Source organism: Aedes aegypti, chromosome 1 (genome assembly GCF_002204515.2).
Source record: "Aedes aegypti strain LVP_AGWG chromosome 1, AaegL5.0 Primary Assembly, whole genome shotgun sequence".
NCBI classification, from domain to species: domain Eukaryota; kingdom Metazoa; phylum Arthropoda; class Insecta; order Diptera; family Culicidae; genus Aedes; species Aedes aegypti.
In genome coordinates, this window is record NC_035107.1 from 17,948,499 (window position 1) to 17,963,051 (window position 14,553).

Here is a 14,553-nt window from a genome sequence, read left to right on the forward strand (position 1 = left end):
TACAACGACTTTACTGCCCATAACTGCATATTTGTCACATTCGACATTTTTGAAAATTTCGAGTTAACCCACTAATACCCAATCCCGCCTTTAGACGGGGTACACTTTGGAATTTTGTGTATTTTTTCGTAGCTCGGAAATTAAAATGATTTTATTTTTGGCTCAAACCTTGACTCATAACACGCATATAAGAAAAGTTTTTTATGATTTTTGAAACTTATTTGTATTAGGGTCGGTGTTCCCTTAGTGGACAGTCCCCTATAGTCGCACTAGTGGCTTTTTACGGCCGTTTTGCTATAAATCTTTTCAAAACATTTTTTGACATGAAGGTCTGGAGCTATTAATCTAAGTACCATTGATACACAGCTTGATTTTGTTCAAAAAATGATCGAAATTATTAGTTTAGCTTAAAATTTGAGCTCCCTTGTGCCTATAGTAAATCTTTTGTTCCTATAGTAGCATTACTGAGAGAAACTATTTTTTATTATACGAAATAATTGATGAATTAAGAACTTGTTTACATCAAACGAAAGCTTTGTAGGAAAAATATAAAAGTTTTGTAAAAATACGGTTTTGATAAGTATTTTGCCAACGCCGTGATGCTAGTGCTACTATAGGAACAGAAATTAGAAATAGTGCTACTATAGGCACATGTATTCCTATAGTGGCACACGCGATAATAAATACAAACATTTGAGCTTTCGTAGTTTTCATATTTTTCCCACAACACCAATTATTGTCAAAAATCACTAAACAGAAGAGGCTTCAAGAAAAAATTTAAAGGAATAGGGATGTTCAAAAATAAAAATAATAAAAATCAAAATTCATAAATTTGCGAAGAAAAATAATTCATTGCCCAAACCGTGTTTAGAATGATTTTAGATAACGAAAAATAATATTTAGATCGAAAAAAAAAATTGGGTACTAGAGGGTTAATGCCGGGGAGAGTAATCAAATGACAAATACTTTCGATCAACTTACTGAAATCTGTGAGATTGTTCTAGAAAATTCGAAAAAAAATACCAAGTTGTTTTGTCACATTGGCAATTGTAATCACATAACAGTCACACTGAGATTATACATGAGCCTCATAATGCAGTAGCAACGAAATTTCTATCAGAATTATTTTCTGACTACTCACCCTATATGCGATATGAGTTGTACAAAATTTCAGCCTCAAATAAGCACCTTTGAAGTTTTAGTGATTTTTTGAAATTTTAGTTTCCTCCTATACTGCAATAAAAGGCAAACTTAGTATCCCATTTACTCAATGCCTACTTTTGTCGAATGTTACAAATATGCAGTTATGGGCAGTTTAGTGATCGAATTTAGAAGCTGAACCGTCTATTGGTCTAAAAAAAATAAAAACATCACATGATTTTTTTCCCAGCTTTGTTCGAACGCACTTCTGAGAAATCCAATATGGAATAAAAGAGAAGAGAAATAAAAGTGCGCGCAAAAATTTGAAAAAACTTTCTTGATCAGGATTACAAAATTGCTGGGCAGTTACTGTGTACCGTCAGCTGCGAACGGCTACAAAACAAAGTCATGCTAAAGGTGTCTGGTACGATTCCCGGTCGGTTCATGATCTTTCCGTAATGGAAATTTCATTGACATCACCGGGCATAGAGTATCATCGTAGCTGTCACACAATATACCAATACAAAAAATAAAACAAACTTGGCAATTCGATGTTTCTCCTCCTTGAAGCCAACGAGAGTTTTAACAGATCAATAATTTCTCCAGAAACTGATAATTGGTTATGTTTGATGTATAATTTCAAATGCATGCTTTGAAGGGAATGCTGCGATCAATAATCGATGTACTCTTCCCGCACCATTCCAGAAGCCCATGGCCCCCAGCGCCGTATGCGGCAGATGAAGGAGAAGAAGTGGCGAGAGTGACGAACGAAGAGCTGACAGAAGTCGTGAAATCATTCGCGTTAAACAAGGCACCGGGACCCGATGGTATCCCGAATGTTGCCTCAATAGCGGAAGTGAACGCGGATCCGGACATGTTCAGAATCACGATGCAACGCTGCATTGATCAAGGAATCTTCCCGGATGTATGGAAGCGACAGAAATTGGTGCTACTACCAAAGGCGGGGAAACCACCTGGTGACCCGTCGGCGTATAGAGCTACCTGTCTACTAGATACGACGGGCAAGTTATTGGAGAGGTTGATTCTCAACGTGTCCGTGTACGGAGAGTGCGGACCGCGGACGGCCTGTCCAACAACCAGTTTAGATTCAGGAAAGGTAAATCTACACTGGACGCTATCTAGTCGGTCGTTCAGACAGTTGAGGTAGCAATCGAGTATAAAAGGAGCGGCATCCGTTACTGCGCGGTTGTCACTCTGGATGTGAAGAATGCGTTCAAAAGCGCAAACTGGGAAACAATAACACACGCGCTTCACCGCCTCAAGGTACCGGTGCAGTTGTGCAAGCTCCTGGAAAGTTATTTTGACGGTAAGATTTTACTGCATACCACAGAGGAGGGGCAGAAGCGTGCGACTAACCGCGGGAGTACCTCAAGGTTCAACCCTAAGCCCGATGTTATGAAATGCGATGTACGATGACGTACTGAGGCTGCCCCAGATCGCAGTACACTTTGAACGGCATTCTAGATTACCTTATGAGCCATAAAATTTTGGGCAACTGCAAGGGACATGAGGGTCTTTAATTTGTCTTTGGATGAAGTCTACACGGAGACGGAATTCAACTCAATTTTGGGTTGTTTCAACGCAATTCCGTAGTTGAGCCCAATAACTCAATTTTGGGTAAATTTCCAAGGTCCCCACTAGGTAGTTCGGCTTTAATTCCATTACAAAAATATACTCAATTTTGGGTTGATTTAACGCAAAATTGAGTTCTTTCCACCCAAACATAAGAAAAGTTGCATTTACCCAAATTTGGCTTATTGGGCCAAAGTACCCCTATTGGGTAGATGCAGCTCTCTCTATTTTTGACAACATTCGTGTGGGAGAAAGAGAAAACCGAGAGATTTTGGGTTGAAACTATAATCAATATACTTAATTTTGGGTAAAGTAAACTCAAAAATTAGGTAAAAATATTTCTCAGTGTAGGTAATTAGGACTGGCCCGTCACAAGACTGAGGTGGTGAAGGTGAACAACCGCAAGTCCGCGCAACGGGCGCTTATCTCGGTAGGTGATTGCACCATTCGCGTCTACGAAGGTAATTACCACAGTTGACCCTATGCGTGAAGCTCCGATTATTTGACATGGCAAAGCATAGGGAGTCAATTTTCAAATGCTTCTAAAAAATTCAAAACACTTGTTAATTAAATTCTGTCAAGTGTACGGGGTTAGACTATTGATCAACTATAGAATCAGCAGCATATTGAGAAAAAAATATAAAACTCAAAATTATATGCCTATAATGTAGCCCATCAAAAGTATATCAACATATACTGAAAAGATTTTAAATAACTATTGTAGTTAATTTTATATGAGCATTTGAAATTTCGCTTCCTATACCTTGCCGGGTAAAATTTTCGACGCTTCACGCATCGAGCAAACTTTTCCCAGATGGCAGCACCGTACCTTCGTACACTCGAATAGAGTTCAAGCGATCCCTTAGGCATCTTGGGGTAATAATCGATGACAAGCTCAGCTTCGTTAGCCACGTTGAATATGCTGTAAAAGGGCATCTACGGCTATAGCGGAGCTTATGAAGAAACAGCTAACAGCTCTGCTGTAATTTCCAGCAAACGCAAGCTCCTGGCAGGCGTAGCGTTATCCATACTGAGGTATGGAACACCAATCTGGCCAAAGCGCTTAAAACGAGCAGGAACCTAAAGCGGTTGGAAAGCACGTACAACAGTATCAAGCGCATACCGAACGGTTTCTAAAGAGGCCGTGTGCATCATAGCTCATCATCAAGGAAGATGTTCAATGCTTCAATCAAAGAGGTACCAGAGGAGTCCGCAACGGGTGTAAAGAGGCAACGCTCAGAAGTTGGCAGCAGGAATGGGATAAATCCACTAAAGGTAGCTGGATCGGCTAATGTGTCGGATTGGTATGAAAGAAACCATGGGGAAGTGAACTTCCACCTGACACAGTTTCTGTCAGGACATGCTTGCTATAGGCAGTGTCTGTATAGGTTTGAACACTCTGAATCTCCTGCGATTTTCCCCTTGTAAAAAAAGAAAAAAATCTAAAGGAGAAAGCAGCACTTCGATAAACTCCTGAATGGTGCTGAGAGCGCAGACAATGAAGGTCAAGACAATAACGGATGTTTTTGTCAGTAATAATGTTTATGTCAGTAATGAAAACCAACCAGTCCCACTTAGCGGGAGGTTGGAGATGCCATTCAACAACTCTAGAACAAGAAGGCAGTCGGTAAGTTATAGAATGCTGTATAGTCCAGATTCATCGATCGAACGAGAACAACTTTCCCAGGAAGCCTAGAACGATCAGTGCGACACTTGTGTGAAAAACGGTGGGAAAGTTCAAGTGATAAGTTGATTGATTAGCTTACTCTTGGGACAATTTTCACCAGATCCAGTCAGTTTGTTTTCTTCAAAGATGATATGACGACCAAAGATTTTGAAAGGTATCAGACCTGTACACGCACCTGAAACGCGAGACAGTAAATGTCGGATTGGTGGTGACGCGTGATAGACAAAATACATTCTGGTATGCGGAACCGAACACGACCGGGTTCACCCAGGAAGCGGTGTGACGATAGTCTAGAATACGTTCGAGGTGGTTCACGAGTTCGTCTACTTTGGATTCTAGCTGACGGCTGATAATAATGTTAGCCATGAAATACGGAGCTGCGATTAGAAAATGTTCATAAGACCGGTAGTCCCCTACGGGCATGGAACGTGGCCTATGCTTGGAAAAAAACCTGCCAGCTCTTGGGGCTTCCAAACGCCGGGTACTCAGGACTATCTTTGGCGGCGTACAGAAGATGGAGAACAATGTGTCAAACGACGTGACGTCAAAGGATGCCCCATAACCAACGGAGATGGAGCTCCACAATACTTTCGGCTCTAGAAGTTATGTTCCGGCCATTCAGGTATCCAAGAAGTATTACAATTAATTAATTAAGACAAATACATAATTCACAGAACGCCCTACGGGATGACTATGCGCCTCAAGTCAATCCCGTAAATACTTATGTTTAATCACAATGAATGGCTTTTAGTCGACAGCTTATCCGTCGCTGTCGCTGTCTCAGAGGTTTGGTCTAGGATTCAGGTTTCTACAGGACACTTTATACTGAATCGACCCCTTTGAATTTTGCAATTTGATGTCTGAAGTCGAAACGCCATTCAGGCAATGTTGCCACGTGCTTAACCATAGGATTTTTTTTTCTAAATTTATAGTGCTTTGTAAGTCATATCATTACTTTAGGGAACTTTTATATGCTTTTTGGTTGTTTCATATAAATAAAATTACTGTAACATTTCATTGTAGCAAAAATAATCGTAACAGTAGGCACAGAACTCAAAAAAAACATCGGTCTGGATAAGGTCGCTCAACCGTTGACTTTTTACAGTTGAAGAGGACTTAATACCATTAACCTTTAGAGGTGGACTGTCGCAGGAGAGCTGCCAAAACGAAATCATCAAGGACATTACCGGCTGGATTGCCGATTGGTTCGATAATCCATCAGCGGCGGCCATCAACGGTAATCAACCGCTTCTTCCTATGGTGGAAGAGTATGCCGACTTCGAGGACTACAAGCGGATCGTGCTGCCGATTCTGAAAACCGAGTTGTTCCACGATATACAGGGTGATTACTAATTCCTGTCAGTAAAGTAAATGATCGTAGATAAAAGATGTATGTATGAATTTTAATTTCCAGTGTACATCCTGTTTTGCACATCTATAAAGTTTGTTTTGACAAAATAAAGATTAAATCTTTTTTCATTTACCTTAGTTTTTAGCCATACGTGTTGTTTTAAAGGCATTGCACCTGGCACGCACGTTTTCCACAGATTTGTATTTTTGACTAAACTCCGCTGGAAAAATTGTCTGATTGAAACAGCAAGTTACCACAATCTTTAAGACTAACTAGGAAATGGCATAAGACTGATTATGAAAAATTTTAGCGAAAAAAATATGTATTTTTTGGTTATGCTTTTGAATAACGTTCGTATTAACTGTAACGCTTCTGAAACCACGCATGTGGCTGGAAATTGAGGTAAAAAAATTAATATGTTACCTATGTATAGCGAAGATAAATGTTCTAGATGTCCAAAACTGGATATGCACTGGTTATTAAAATTCATACAACCATGTTTTTTCTATGATTACTTATTTTACTGACAGGATATAGTAATCACCCTTGTTGGGCCAGTACGTAGAGGTGAAAAAGCGGGCTCATGAACCGATCCAGATGAAGGTCAACCAAATTCGCGGTCAGGGCGGACGTTTGTGATGAACTGCAGCGGTGAGTACCATTTACAGAATATTAAGTTAGGTTCTACTAAACTAACTAAACTAAAGATCTTGATGGATAGGGTTCTTTCACATACCGTCAGAAGGTGCTTTTTTGACATTATTTTGTATTCAGTCGAAGATGGATTATCACCTGGCGAGCTCGTTTCATGCTTGTGATAACACATATTTATCGTGACAACGTTGCGTTTATGTACCGTAAAGTGCCCTAATTCAGCGCAGTGCCTAATTCCGCGCATTTCATACAAAATTATTTATATATGGAAACACACATAATATTTCAGCAACTTTTAATGCTATTCGAGGCTACTTTGATTATGAATAAGTTTGAATCACAAATAAAAGCAAATGAGGCATTTTTTCGCAGCATAAAAAAATAATCAGTGAAGGCCCGTCGGAGTAGACGTTATTTTTCTAATTTTCTTAGCGTCAGCGCTAAGACTGTAGGACAACAACAAACGCGATTTCTTTATTAAAAATGTTTTATTTTTTATGAAATATTCCATGGAACTACTTGCTACAGATATGTTTCATGGTGCTTCTATGAAATCTTATCAAATATTACCATAATTATTGAGTTTTATTCAAAAAGTTTTGCGCGGAATTAGGCCACGTCTTTTTTCATAATGTTCTAATTCCGCGCACTGTTCTTCGCATAACAACAGACAAGTAAAACATGCTATATCCGTCTTCACATCTGTCTATTTCTCCGAAAAGTAACTTTATGCATACATACGTTTCATGTACAAGCGGAATATCGGAAAACCCACTTAGGCAGCGTCCATAAATGACGTAGCATCTTTTGACCAATTTTTGACACCCCTTCCCCCTTCGTAGCTTATTTTCCCATACTTAATACATGGTTCGTAGCAAAATCGTAGACTCCCCCCTCCCCCCTAAAATGCTATGTCATTTATGTACGGTCCCTTACAGGGAAAAATACCACGTGGTTTATGCACAGCCCCAACAAAATAGTCTATAAACACTTAGATTTTTTTCACGAGCTCGGCTGTGGTTATCTCGGTTGAAATTAGCCGAGATTCGGCATTCTGAATTAAGTGTGTACATCTGTGCGCACAAAATTTACTTAGCATAATGAACCACACATAACATTGGCAATGTATACTTGTTTATGATTCTTATTTATATTATACAATCCATATCGTTCACATGTTCAACAGGTCGTAATTTGTAGAAATTACGACACACTCTCGGGAAATGATTCACGGAAACTTAACGATCTCTACATAATTTACGAAGCCTCCATACAAAAAGTATGATAATACAGGGGAGAGGGATTGAAAATGGCCATATTTTGTGTGACGTAATTTATGGATGACCCTTAGGTTCTTGCCTGCCACACGATATATACGAATGCAAAAATGGCAACTTTGACAAAGAAAGCTTCAGTTAATAACTGTGGAAGTGCTCATAATAACACTAAGATGAGAAGCGAGCTCTGTCCCAGTGAGGACGGTAATGCCAAGAAGAAGAAGATGGGGTTTTTTTCTCGACCGAATTGTCTTAAACTATGCAATAAGAAGCATATTTAAGCCAAATATGAGCTCAGTAGATTTCGAAAGAGTATTTTATTTCTAAACTTTCCAGTTCAGTGAATAAAATTGTTAGATTCTATGGGATAATTTCACAACATAAAATGGGGTGCTCATATCACCCCATCGACAGAAGAATCGACGAAAAATTCATTCGTGTTTTTTTTTAAGACGACGGAAATCGTGCGTATCTAGTGTATTGATCTAAAAATTTCAATTACCGTAATCCGGGGTAACATTGATCATTTTTTTGAATATTTCCTAAACATTTGATTTGAGAATGCATGTGTTGCGAATTCTATATTTTTAAAACAAGTACTGCCACCCATTGTTCGTGTTTATGTACTGTATTTTGTCTTCTGAAAGTTTAAAGCATGTTTAAAAAAATGTTTTAAGTGAGTTTTTGATTTAGCTGATATGGGGTAACATTGATCACACCATGAAAACATCGTTCGGTAATATTGAAAATATCATTACTTACTAAAATCATGGTCCCTGAAGCCGAATATGAAGGTCAAACTCTTATAAGTCATTTACTTTTTGAGTTATTTTAAAGTTGAAAACACCTTGAATTGTGGAATACGCCTAAATGTATGCAATTTCCTAAGGAAATTCTTCACGCTTTATAATAATTTGTGAATTATGTTTTATTGGACATATTTATGAAAATTTTGACAACGGAGTCGTTTTCGGCGATGTCATTTTTAGTAACAACCGCATTTCTCATGCTCATATCGTTTACAGAACTCATGTCAGACATGATTCTTTTATAGCGTCATCCATAATCATGAAAATCATTGTTTACAAAAGTTGAATAATTTACGCATGAACACAACTTTATTTTCGCAAAAACCTTATTGTTTATTAGCTCATGATTAGAAGAAAGAGAATCGCCATTCATGCATTGAAAATATTTCATCAACAAATGTTGATTCGAGCTTTTTACGAAGAGGGTCATTGCGATCAATTTTACCCCACTGATCAATGTTACCCCGGATTACGGTATTACGACTTTTCTTAAGATGGCCAAAATGCCCCACTTTCCCCTAGACGAAATTCACACGTACCAATGCCACGGTTTTGGTTATCTTTATTTCATGTGATAGACAAAAAGTTAATAAAAAAAACTGAACGTATACTAAAAAGTTACGGTTCATACAAAACTCTACGTTTTCTCATACAAAAAGTGTTACGGAAGGGGAGGGGGTTGAAAAGTTTCAATTTTAAGTGTTACGTAACTAATGGATGCAGCCCCTTATCAAAATTAATGTTAATTTGATTGTTTCAGTGCGCGAGATTAGGCATTCTTCTGCGCGGAATATGGAAAAATGCGCGGAATTAGGCGATTTCAACGAGTGAACTATTTCAAAAAAATCACAATTGTAAATTATGAATACAGTCTAGTTTATATTGTTCCCATAATCTTGAATAGATTTGCTAGCGATCCACCCATAAAGCTTTTTTGTTGAAGCAATACTAATTTTTAATTAACAATTTGAATCGTTTTATTCCTTAACTGCGCTGAATTACGGCACTTTACGGTAATATGTAAATATACACAAACTTACTTATCGTCGTTATTTAAAATAAACTTCGAATAGTTCGACATTATGAATGTCGACGTAATTTTTAAAATCTTTAACTATTTATTTATAACTAGTTTTAAGTAAGGGCCTTATTTTTTCTCCTTATCCATGGATCGCAACTCCGACCAAAGTTGACTCTCAGATATTTTTCCTCCCTCACTAATGAATACCCTTCCCGTGGTGATTGTGACGATGCAGTGATATTTTCGGTCTTTAGAAGCAACAACCATTACACACTAACATTCCTTTCACATCCCATCTGACTGTAAGACTGTCCGGCGCTGTTATTGATCAGTAATATGAGAGCTGCTAAATGTGCACTTCTAGAGTAAGCGTCCCATTCCTTATTCATTTGGATCGAAGTGCAATTTTTACCTTGTTGAGTTTGACCTGAAGCTTATATCTAGGTGTTCTGTGTTTAACAACACTGTTATCCTAATTTGGTAAAACAAATTTAAGATTTTTTTAACATTTTGTTAAAAACTTATTACATTTCATTTGCCGTAGCAGTTCAGATTTTTACAGGTGAGTTGATTTCACCTGCTTATAAGAGAAAAAAACGCTTTCAATTTACTTAACCTAACTTAACCTAAACACATAACGCATTAGAGTACTTCGTGAAGCCCAAGCAGGACCGTTCAGTTTTGCGTCGTCCGATAGATTTTGCTCACGGTTTCGCGCGTGTTTTCGTCTCCGAAGAATTTTTTTTCTGTTTTAGAGCGTCTTGCTGGGTAGGTATTTATGAAGGCACAAGCAAGACGGTTTGTTTTCGGGACGCCAAGAAGTTTTGTGTTCAGTCGAGGATGGATTACCAACTGGCAGAGCCGTAGCGTGGCTTCATGGCGCCCTTGGCGAACCTCCATTTCAGCGCCCCTTAATAAAAGCTTAGCAAAAATTATTTTTGAAAGATTTCTACGAGAATTTTATGAAAATCGTCAAAAGTGTCATACAAAGTTATATTATTTTCTTGAGATCAGAACACATTACATTATTGACTTAACTCCTGCAAGAAAAATGTGTACCGTGCACCCCCGCTAATTTGAACGGTACCTCATGCAAACCATCGGGGTTCATTTTTGATTTGAACATCTAGTCACCCTAGAAACGTGTTTCTGGTTATCTCTTTCCCTGTTTTGATTTGATTCTGCGTTCCGTTCCACAGCGTTCCATCTCACTTCTCTCCGTTCCATCTGACATCACTCCGTTCCATGAGCTAAATGACGTTTGAACCATTTTTAATCTGAACGATGTGCAAATTAGCGGGGTACAGATTAAAAAGTGCTCAGATTAAATGTGGTCAAACGAACGGGGGTACCCGGTATTCCATTATTTTTAATGAATATTGTCTGCGTACTTTTGAGTAATATCTGAAAGATGCATTTAAAAAATACGAAGAAATATACAGTTCATATTGCTGAGAACAAATTTACAGTATCTACTAGATGTTTCAAACAAAATTTGTAAATTTAGGTGAAATACATTTTTTATAGAAATTCTCCTGAACATTTCGGACCATTTGTTTTCAAGCAGAGTTTTAAAACTTTGGTTAACTGGGAAGAATTTAAGAGTTTATGCCTGAAATACAACTCGAAAGCAATAGCAACTCATTACAAAATTATGATTTTAAAACAAAACCGAACCTCATAAAAGTAATTGTAAAGTATTGTATCTTTTTTAGATAAGATAGGATGCTTTAGATTATTGAAAAATTAAAACAAATTTCAATTTTCAGGAAATTTATTTTGCGTAGATTTAGCCAAGATATTCTCTAGAAGTTTTATTGCAAAATTGCTGTTTGGAAATCACAAATTTTGTCAATAATTAATAAAAAAAATATTGGAAGTATATCGAAGAGTTTTCAATTTATTCCCAAGAAATTGCTATTACCATCAAAATTGAAAGCTTTCTTCACAGTAAGATATCGGAAAATGGAAACATTTACTAAAATTTCAAAGGTTTTTTTTTAAACTTTATAATTAAATTTAACTTAACGGTGAACATGCAAAATCTCAGTCATGCAAACTTTCTGAGAGGTGGTCAAATATTAACAACAATGTTGAAGGGGTCTAAATAATTACATTCAACCTTCCTACTGCATTTTTTTTTGGAAAACCAAGCTAGTTTCAGCTAGTGTAGAACATTCTTACGATTATTAAAAAATATATTACAGATTCTAAAATTATGTCTGGTGTGAGAATTATCGGCTATGTTTAGAGCAGTTTATAAAATGATTAGAGTTATGAAAAAAACATTCATCAGTATGACACCTTGAATTATGTGAAAGGCCGATCAAGATATAGCAAAAGCTAGCTTCTCAAAATCTTGCCATTGATCTTGTGAAAATCTTGTTTAATTTTCTGTTAAAATTCTGCCCAGAATTTCGTGGATCCCGCTCAGGATAATCTAAGATTCATTCTATAAAAATTTCTATGAGGATTCAGCCTGGTATTCGGTGAGATTCTCTTCTATGAATTTAGTCATAATGCTGCAACCTATCAAGTTTTAGTAGAATTTCAATTTTACCTGTCAATTTCTCAAAGAGTCGTAGATCGGAAACTTTTCTAGTAATTCTAATATAAATCGAGTGATCGAAACACACAGTCTAACTTTCAGCATACATACACATCTGAATGATACAAATCTTTGTTTCTTCTCATTAACAAACTTAACTTATGTTTATTTATTTGAACTTCAAACTTAAAAAAAGGAATGAACAATATTTTTTGAAATGCTTATTGCATACTTTGTTAAAGCCTTTCAGAAACTGTTTTGTATTTTTCTTTATTATGTCTTATAAATCTTTTGAAATTGTTACTTATAAGAAGCCCTAATTTAATATTCATCTTCAAGAATTTAAATGAGTGATTCACGTATTTTGGCGCCCCCTTTAGGCTGGCGCCCTTGGCGGGTGCCAACCTGGCCAACCGCACGCTACGGCACTGCCAACTGGTGAGTTCGTTTCATGCTTGTGATAACACATATTTTTAAGTAATATTAAAACAAACTTTGTATGGTTCGTCACTATATGTGTCGGCATTATGCTTTTCTATTATACAATTTTAATATACATATATTTTTCTCTTTTTGACATTACTAAAAATTATCTTTTGAATTGTTCGACATTGTGAATGTTGACGTATTTTTTAAAACTTCTACCATATCGAGACCAAATGCACAGAAATACTCACATGTAATTTTCAAACAAACTATGTATAGTTCGTCACTACAAGTGTCGGCATTATTCCTGTTTCATATAATTTAAAATATATACATGTAATTTTCAGTTTTCGTCATTAATAAAAACATCTTTTGAATTGTTCGACATTATAGATGTTGACGTATTTTTTAAAGCTTCTACCAAAGCTACTACTTCTCGAGACAAAAATACAAAACTAGCTTTAAATATAAGTCGTATATTTCCCCCTTGTCCATGGATCGCATCATCGACCAGAGGTGACTCCCAGATCTTTTCCTCCCTCACTCCCGTGGTGAGTGTGGAGATGCAGAGGTATTCTCGGTCTCTACAAGCAACAATCATTACACCCTAACATTCCTTCCCCATCCCAACTGCCTGTAAGGACTTGGCCGGCGCCGTTATTGATCAATAATATTAGATCTGCTAAAATTGCACTTCGAGAGTAAGCGGAAACTCCCAGCCCTTATTCATTTGGATCGTAGTGCAATTTTTTTAAAAAGACACTACACGTTAATGCTTCCAGTGGGCTGTTTGCCCTTTGAAGGAAGCACCACACTAGACAACGGACTAGCATGCAACGCCCAGTGGCACAGTCGGAAAACATTCCTCTCGAAAAGTTTTCAGCCTGAGGCGGGAATCGAACCCACACTCCTTAGCACGATGCGGCTAAATGCCTCGGTGACACTAACCGTACGGCTACGAAGCCCACTTACCAGTTCCGATCAATCACGGAGTAGCAACCATTGACATGTACAGTCAGTCTATGCTATGCTATGCTATGCTTAACCTTTAGAGGTGGACTATAGGCAATTATCCCCCAAGACAAGTATGTGTACAATGGAGAAGAATTCTTGAATCGGCGTAGATTCCTCGCCAAACTCCTCCATTTCTACGACCCCTAGCACGTGACATGCGCATTTATCAATCTAGCAAAGCTGTTGCAAATATGATTGTACCTACAATAAGGCATGACGTACACGGTCAGGAATGACTCGTTAGCACCAGGTTGAAGCGCTCATCTTTTACCCGAATGAAACTTGATTGACAATAGCGAGAATTAAGCTGAATTTTATGTTCGTTGTGGTTTATATTGTAGTGAATTATACCTATATTGTACACAACAAAACTCTTCCACTGTCCCTATTCAGGCCTCGATAGACACCTTCTCGCGAAACGTGACCCCAGCGATATGTACGAATACCCCACAAATTACGTCTCCTGTAAATGCGGTTACTCACAGAGAAGGCACTTGACCGCCACAACAAGTTTAGAGAAACATGTGCATTGCATGGAAATAGACAATTGTCGCACCGGAGTTGCTCTATGCATGAAATCGCGGAAGCGCAAGTCGCTCATCATATCCACAAGCAATACCATTGTCCATTATTCTGGTTTGCTAAAGGAAGGAATCGAGAGCGCAATATCACAAAGCAAACAGCGCAAGCAGCGTGCTTTCAATTTTAATAAGCTTAGCTCCCACGTACTAACTAGCTGCTGGAGACGGCGGCGCGTATAGCGGTAAGATAGAAGAAATAGCTGTCGCAAAAACTAGGTACCTACTCCAGATGAGATAAGCTTTCTTAGCAGAATTAGCCGCGTCGTGCAATCACGAGATGTGCTAACTCAATAAGTCTCGCTTGTCTGAAAGTGTCGCTATGTTAATTTTCGCACACTATCAGTTGGAGTGTTCCTCACCTCTTCCACCAACTTGAATGGCGTTGATTGAGAGAATATTGTGGCGGGTTAGCTACCAATAGCTGCTTGTTATCAAGTCAACAGACGTTCGAC

General features: G+C 37.8%; 1 protein-coding gene across 2 annotated transcripts in view; it reads right to left on the reverse strand.

Annotated features, from left to right (window-relative positions):
• Window positions 1-14,553, reverse strand: part of LOC5578728 — a 75,210-nt gene that overhangs the window by 20,035 nt on the left and 40,622 nt on the right. The gene's annotated exons all lie outside the window — the stretch shown is intronic.